Source organism: Pinus tabuliformis, chromosome 6 (assembly GCF_031772625.1).
Source record: "Pinus tabuliformis cultivar Carrire ecotype Pingquan chromosome 6, CPIR1, whole genome shotgun sequence".
Classification (NCBI taxonomy): Eukaryota; Viridiplantae; Streptophyta; class Pinopsida; order Pinales; family Pinaceae; genus Pinus; species Pinus tabuliformis.
The window spans coordinates 209,132,326-209,140,793 of record NC_142292.1 but is presented as its reverse complement, the minus strand read 5'-3'; positions in this window follow the sequence as shown (position 1 = coordinate 209,140,793).

Sequence of the window (8,468 nt, the reverse complement as noted above, 5' to 3'; positions counted from 1 at the left end):
GCCTGAAGATTAGCCAGGTAGCCTTCGAAATGATTTTGCTTTGCATTAGCGGAAGTAGATAAACGCTGCTTCAGTCAATCTCTGGTCTAGCTTGTAATCGTGACATCTAACTTGTTAATTGCCCCAGTACATGTATCAAGTTCAGATCTGATTGTTGATGGTGGACAATGGTCAGACACATATGAAGGCTGAGACATTCACCTGGCGACTCCAGCTCGATCCAGAGATTCCAGTGCTCACTGATCCATTCATGCAATGGTAGGGTATGTGGCAAACCCTGCACTTTGTGAAGTTGTAAAAGAAATTAGAGATCAGTTAGAAGATTTTGAAATTGATGAAAGATCTTTCAGTGTCGTGCTTCAATGTTTAAAATCTCCGAAGTTTCCTCTTGAAGCTAAAATGGGTGTCTGTGAGTTAATTGTTGAAAGAATTGAGAAGGAGATTCAGTGTTTAAATGATCAGATCCAATCATATGATTTCCGAGATCCCAGAAAGTTCTTGGAAACTCTTCCTCCTTCAAAACAAGAAACAATAGAGCTGCCCGTAGATGTTTGCATTGGCAGTTTGCAGTTGGAGGTCTATGTTGAGGAATTAGGGCAGCAAACAGAGTCTGGTTTCTTTGATCCTATTGCAACATACATGGAAATTTTTTTCAGTTTGAATGATAGATCAAATTGTCTTTTACACAACCAGACTCGTTATGTGCATGTAGGGCTGCAAGCAATTGCATCTGTAATCTGGTTGAAGCACTCTCAAGCAGCATTCCTCTTAGATTTACTTGATTGGTTGGTATGGCATTACAACATTACTTGATCTATCAATTTTGCAGCAAAGTAGGTTAGATTTGTACATAAATAAGCTACCCGAGGCAGCATTTCAGTTTGCAGTATTTGTTTATGTACATGTTGCAGCATGTATATGTTTTTGGATTGGTATGAGTTGTTTTGGGTTTGCAGTTGTTTGATCATCCATGCCAAATGAAAGAGGCACTGTCTACTTTCCTGAGATCTGTAGTTCTTGGCACCTCCAAGGAGCTACCATCCCCATTGGAGCCGATGTTAGTTCCAGTCTTCGCAGCCTGTCACCAGGGATCAACATGAGCTCTTACTATGTCTGGTTTTGTTATATGTTTTGCACATGATGTTCAGCACAAAACATCTCACAAGTTTTTCTATCAGAAGGATCTCGGAAAAATCTTTCCAACGGCATATCACACTCCCGTAACCGGTTCCTGGATTAGAAGAAATGAATGAGTGATTCTTGGTTATGCATGTTTTGAGGTCAGTTGCTGCACACAATGACAAGTTTAGTTCAAAATCAGTTTCTAAAAGAATGGTAAGGAATTTTTTAAAAGTGAGAGATCTTTTTGTTCATCACATACCAAATAACAGAAACCTCCTTCAGTTTATACAAAGGTGCTACTATGTGGGAGATATACAGTGATATTTGGAGCTTATATTAAAACAAAGCAAATTTTTCATATTTTTTACTGTTTTAGTCATTTTAGTCCGAGACCATTTTACAGCAGATGGAAAGTAATTTTGCAAAACCCAAGGAGGCTTTTGTTAAGAACGAGCCATATAACAAAAACCTCTTTCATTTTATTCACAGGTGTCATGGATTGGGATGCGCGACTAGATCTTTACAGCTCATTTTCACAGAATTAAATTTTTAATGATTTTCTGTTTTAGAGATGATTTTGTGGAACAGATTGCAAGCTACTGGAAACGAATTTCTCAAATTTGAGAGATATTTTTCTCCAGCACTACCTTATCTACAAAAACCTCTTTCCGTTTTGCAACAGGTGTTATGGTTTAGGAGATACGAGTTCATCTTCAGCACCTATTTTCATAAATTCGACCCAAGTTTAATGTAACTAATTCTATTTTGAAGAAAATGGTTGAGCTCAATCCCTTAGTACAAGGATGAGAAAATGCATATATTCTATGAATTTAATAGTGTAGGGGAGGGATTTTGGTAGATGGTTGGACTCTTGGGAAGATTTTGGCACACTATTGTACATATTTTTCATATTTTGGCTAAGGAAAGATCAGATGTTTTGCAGCACCTGTTGGGATTCTTGTGGCTTTCAGTTCTTGATGGTGTTATCTCTTAGTTTATTGTAAGTTTATTCTTGTTTAATGTATGCCATTCCATTCTTATGCTTCTGAAACTAAATGAATGAGTAAATGAGGTTGAATCCATTGTTTATAGTGCTCTTCCTTTAAATTTGTTTAGTTTTACATGTTTTCGCAAGTTTGGAGAGGATCCATGTTCTCCCTTGCCCTCTTCAGCTCCTTGTCGATCTGATCCATCCATACACCTGATCAAAGGCATCAAGACTACTGCCTACCTCACCCCAACTTGAATTCTGCAAAGATCTGGCCTTATCCCCGGACCCAATATTGGTTTTCCCGTTTCTCCAACAAAAAACTAAAAAATCTAAATCAAACTTTCCTATCTCTTTACTAGCCTAAAATCAGTATTAATTTTGAGTCATCTCAGCCCCTTTGAAGACCTTTTGCTGAGATAGACCTGGAGAGAGCCCTCTCCTGTCCTCGTAGGGCTAGCTACGAGGCTGAGCGTGGTTTGATGTTGCCTTGAGTTTTGCCTTCCTCAGCCTGAGGCAGATTTGAGCGCTAACAACCCTCCCCTCAATTATTGCAATTAGCTCTTCCCAGTTGCTTTGTTGCTGGGTGAGGCTATGACTAACTATTAATCGAATTAATCCATGGTGGCTGACAACTGGCTCTACATGTTGTGCCTTTTTTAGGCTTCGTGCGACGTCATGAAGTAATGAATTCAAAAGTGCAAGAAGATTTACAGAGCATTTCTGCTTTAGAACAGCTAAGAGTTTAAGATGTCGTGGCCTTACCATGTCTTTTCTCCCCTCGCAGGTGATGTAGCTTTGCATTGTTCTTGCTAATTCTGCCCAGGGTTCTCCTAGCGTTGCCGGCAGAACTCCCTTCCCCTTAATCATCAAGCTCTGGCCTTCGTCCTAGAAAATTTCCATGATCTTCTGTAGTCTTTCCTTCTTTAGTGTCCATACAGGTCCGGTGACTGGTAGTCGCGAGACTTCTATAATTATATCGTCGGTGACCGCTATCCGCTTCTCCCTCACTATGGAGTGATCCTCCTGCAAGTTCTGTAGAAATTCCATCACCACTGTTCCATTGGACTCCTGCAGGCGACTGAGATAAGTCAGCCATCCTGCTCTTTCCAGGATCTCCCGAGCAGCAGCGGAGACTGTCAACTCCTGTGGTTCGCTTCGAATGGCCCTGCCTCCCATGGTTTCACTGTGGATTCTCAATGGAACAGCAACTGCTTGTGCTGTTTGAAACACAGAGAGGGTAATAATCGTAGGATTTAGAAAAAAACATAGAGTATGCAACATAAATGGCTTATGAACATCAAATTGTGTAGGAAAAAATAGAAATATCATGCCGTTAAACCGTGCCATTCCCTAGTACACTATCTTTCCCGAATAGTGAGCTGACACATAACCCGGGGAATAATGAGGTTAACCTCCCCCCCCACAATGCGATAGGCTGTCCCAACCGTCAAAGAAAGGAGCGGCACCCGATCTATAACCAAGTCATAAAGGAACAGCGTATGAAAATATGCCATGTTTAGAAAAACAACGGATTACCGAAATCGAGGCGTAAAGTTGGATTGCGTATTACGTAAGAGGCTGCTATGATATGATGCGAGGCCGGGGGATAGGACGTCTGTCGTACTTGCCAAATCTCAAGTGGTCATTGTCACCTCCTTTGCCATGATTGGTGTAATAAATGTTCATGCGATATATAAGTCGGGAAATAATGTATGATTAGTGCCTAGGATATAAGAAACAAAAGATTATTAGTATCCTACCTATTGGTGTAATCAATGTGACTTCGATACCATTAACAGTGCTCTGCTGCCGACAGGTGTCCATAACCTTGGCAGAGTTGTTTATTTCACCCTTGGAACCATGATCCTTTATGTGCATATTAAGGAATGTAATGTCAAACTGTAGGCCATTATGCTGGCTTGGTAACTAGTTACCCATAATGCCATTCACGAGGAGGGGGCGAAGAGTGGGCATGTCGGCTCGTGATGAGACCTCCTATTCCAAGGTTTTTTTATTTGATATACCTTTTGGACCATATCCCTGGTGTGGTGGCCATAGTGGGAATGCCACTTCACTTCCATCCTCATGATCATGGTAGGCTGGCTCTTGATGAGACCCCCTATCCTGCATTTGACAATTTATAATTCATTTGTTTTTACTTTCTTTTTTCATAAAGCACTTTTCCTTATATATACACAAAGGGTGGTTCAACACTCCTTAAGAGTAGGAATGGTGGAAGAAGTCTTATCATCTCAATAGGAGGATATAAACCCTTTGCTCTGATTCCTAAACAAAAATCAAAGAGGATTAAAAAGAATGGCATGATAAAGATAACCAATCAGGGAAAAATTAGTAAGACAATGACAACAAAAGATAAGTATATCCTTCCTTCTATCCTCTTACCAATACAGAGCCTTATAAAGATAGAGATTTATAATTTTCTGATTTCAGTATGTTGTGATTTTGTATTCATTGCATAAGTGCATAGCTGTCTCTAAAAGACTTTGAAAGAACAGGAGCAAGAAGCATCCTCAAATTTGGATCAGCAAAAGGGATAAGCTGTTTCACAAGGAGAGAAAAAGTATGCTAGAAGTGTTCCTTTTTGAGAGAAGAACAACAAAGGAGCATAGGTCTCAAAAGTGCAAATGCCATTCCTTTTGGAAAAGGAACAGCAGAACACACCAATGTCGTTCCTTTTGAAAAAGGAACAGTAGAAAATAAAAAAAATGTTATCTCTCTTGAAAAAAAGGACAGCAACACACTCAAAATGACGTTCCTTTTGAAAAAGGAACAGCAAAAATCAAAATGTTGTTCCTTTTAGAAAAGGAACAACAAAACAAGCAAACGTCGTTCCTTTGAAAAAGGAACAGCAAAAATCAAGAGTGTTGTTCCTTTTGAAAAGGAACAGTAGAAAAATAAAAAGTGTTGTTCCTTTTGAAAAGGAACAGTAGAAAAATCAAGAGTGTTGTTCCTTTTGAAAAGGAACAGCAGAAAAATCAAAAGTGTTGTTCCTTTTGAAAAGGAATAACAGAAAAATCAAGAGTATTCTTCCTTTTGAAAAGGGACAGCAGAAAAATCAAGAGTGTTGTTCCTTTTGAAAAGGGACAGCAGAAAAATCGAGAGTGTTGTTCCTTTTGAAAAGGAACACTAGAAAAATCGAGAAATCAAAAATGTTGTTCCTTTCGAAAAGGAACAGCAGAAACACGCAAATGCCATTCATTTCAGGAACGGCAAAAATCGAAATCTTTGAGCAAAAGAACACATTTAGTTCAAACATATGTACACGAACGAGTTTGAAGAAAAGAAATTATGTACAAATTGTGAAAAGAAATGAATTCCTTAATGAATTACAGGTGAGAAAGACTTCTCTTCCTCTCCTAAAATCTCCATCTCAGTGTCTCTGCGTAGCTGTTGGCAAAAGGATTCCCGAGTGAGTGGTTTATGATAGAGACGAACTCGGTGGCCATTCACTTTGAAGGCATATCCAGAACCGTCAATGGTGATTAAAGTGATGGTCCCATTGTCATGTACCTTCTGGATTTCGTATGGTCCCAACCAACGAGTCTGGAGTTTCCCAGGGAAGTCCTGAAACCAAGAGTCATATAACAGAGCCCAGTCTCCCTCGTGGAAGACTTTGTTTTTGATGAGCGCGTCATGCCATTTAGCTCGCTGCTGTTGAATCAATGTTGTATTTTGTAGTGCAGAGAGCCTAATTTTGTCCAATTCATTGATCTGCTGTAGTCGATTAATCTGTGCCTCGGTTAGATCTAAGCCAGCTTCCTGTGCTGTTTGTAATGTTTGGATTTCAAATTCTATAGGAAAAATGGGTTGTTTTCCAAACACTAATTCATAAGGTGAGTAACCAGTGGTGCTTCTCCATGTTGTTCTATAGGCCCAGAGTGCTTCAAGTAGTCGGGCAGCCCAATCACGCCTATGTGACGCAATGGTTTTCGTTAGGATTGATTCTATTACCTTATTGTTGCTTTCTACTTGTCCATTCGCCTGTGGGTGATATGGAGTAGTGATTTTGTGCTGGACATGATAATTATTAAGTGTTGCAGCTAATCTATTGCCAGCAAATTGTGGTCCTCTGTCTGTAATTATTTCCCTTCGAAGGCCATAGCGTACAAATAGATGGAACAGGAACTATATGACAGAGTCCTCTGTGGCTCTTGGCAATGCTTCTGCTTCAACCCATTTGGTGACATATTCTGTTGCCACCAAGATATATGTTCTATGATTTGATGAGGGGTTGATGGGTCCAACGAAATCAAGATCCCATCGCTCAAATGGTTCGATGACTAACTGTGGTTTCAGAGGCATCTCGTCAGCTTGACCAGGACGTCCTGCTCGCTGGCAGCTGTCACAGGCTTGGACAAATTTCTTTGCATCTCTAAAAATCGTGGGCCAATAATATCCTGTCTGTAATACTTTGTGTCCAGTTCTATTCTCAGCGAAGTGTCCCCCACATGGTCCGTCATAACAGGCTTTTAGGATGTCAAAGATTTCATCTTCTCGAACACATCTCCTGATATGCATGTTTGCCCCTGTGTGAAACAAATAGCCCCCAATCCAAAAGAATCGAGTACTCTTCTTAACAATCTGTTTTCATTCATTAGGGGTTAAGTGTTTTGGTAGTTTACCTACTGCAAGGTAATTGGCAACATCAGCATACCAGGGTGTCCGAATGGCAACAGCAAACAGATGTTCGTCCGAAAATCGATCTTCAACTGCAGCTGCATCAATTGGCTTTGGCATTCTTGAGAGAAAATCGGCTACAGGATTCTCTTTGCTGGGCTGGTCCTTGATTTTGATATCGAATTCCTACAATAAGATCAACCATCTAGTTGTTCTGGCATTTGTGACAGGATTATTTGCTAAATATTTTATGGCGGAATGATCTGTATACAAGATAACAGGATAGCCTGTAATATAATGTCTAAATTGATTGACAGCATGTATTACAGCTAGGAATTCTTTTTCGGTAACAGTGTAATTTAATTCAGCAGGAGATAATTTTTTGCTGATGTAATAGATAGTGTATGGTTTTTTATCCTCTTCCTGCCCAAGGACTGCGCCAATGGCTGTATATGAGGCATCATCTGATATCTGAACTGGCAAATCCCAGTTTGGTCCTTGAAGGACTGGGGCTGTGGATACGAGCTTCTTTAAATCCTTGAAAGCACGTTCACATTTTTCTGTCCAAAGACAATCGACGTTACCAGTTAGTGCATATAAAGGTGCAACAATGTGTGAATAATGTTCTATAAATCGTCTATAATAACCAGAAAATCCAAGAAAGCTACGTACCTCTATTTGAGTAGTAGGAATGGGAATAAGCAAAAGTATTTGGATTTTGGCCGGGTCTACCTGAATGCCGGCTCCTGAAACATAGTGTCCTAGAATAAGTCCTTCAGTCATCATCATGTAACATTTTTCGTGGCTTAAGCAAAGCCTGGTAGCTATGCAGCGTTGTGGGACTTTTTCTAGGGTATTTAGTGCTAGATCAAAATCATCTCCATAGGGTGTAAAGTCATCCATATATACTTCAAGTCCATCATTTATTAAATCTGCAAAAATGCTAAGGATAGCCCTTTGGAATGTGGCGGGAGCATTACATAGGCCAAAAGGTAGAACTTGGTAGGCAAATGTTCCCCAAGGACAAGTGAAAGTAGTTTTGTCCTGGTCTTCAGGGGCAATCTGAATCTGATTGTATCCACTGAAACCATCCAGGAAGGAAAAGAATTTCTTTCCTGCCAAAGTATCTAGCACTTGGTCTATGAATGGGAGAGGAAAGTGGTCTTTTTGTGTTGCTTTATTGAGTTCCCTGTAATCCACACAAATTCTCCATTTCCCATTCTTTTTTGGTACCACCACAAGCGGAGAGACCCATTTACTGTCAGAAATAGGATAAATAAAATTGACATCTAAAAGTTTCTGAAGTTTCGCTTTTACCACATCCTTTAGATGAGGATTAAGTCTTCTTTGTGGTTGAGGGACGGGTCTAGCATCTTTTTCTATATAAATGTGGTGTGTACACAATTGTGGGTCGATTCCTTTCATATCAGGGTAATCCTATGCAAATGCTTGTTGATATTTTCTTAACAGATGGATGAGCTTAGTTTCTTGTTCAGATGTGAGGTTGGCATTGATATTTAAAGTTTTTCCCGGTTCAATTTCCACAATTTTACTATTTGCGACAGAAGTAACAGGTATTGTTTGATCATGTGTGTCTTTCAGAGGATCTTCTTCTAATTCATTATCAAATGCTGCTTCTATCATGTGACATTGTGTGCAGGGTTCGGATTCAGTTTGACTAATGAAGTTGTTAATGGCATCATCTTCTATTTGATCT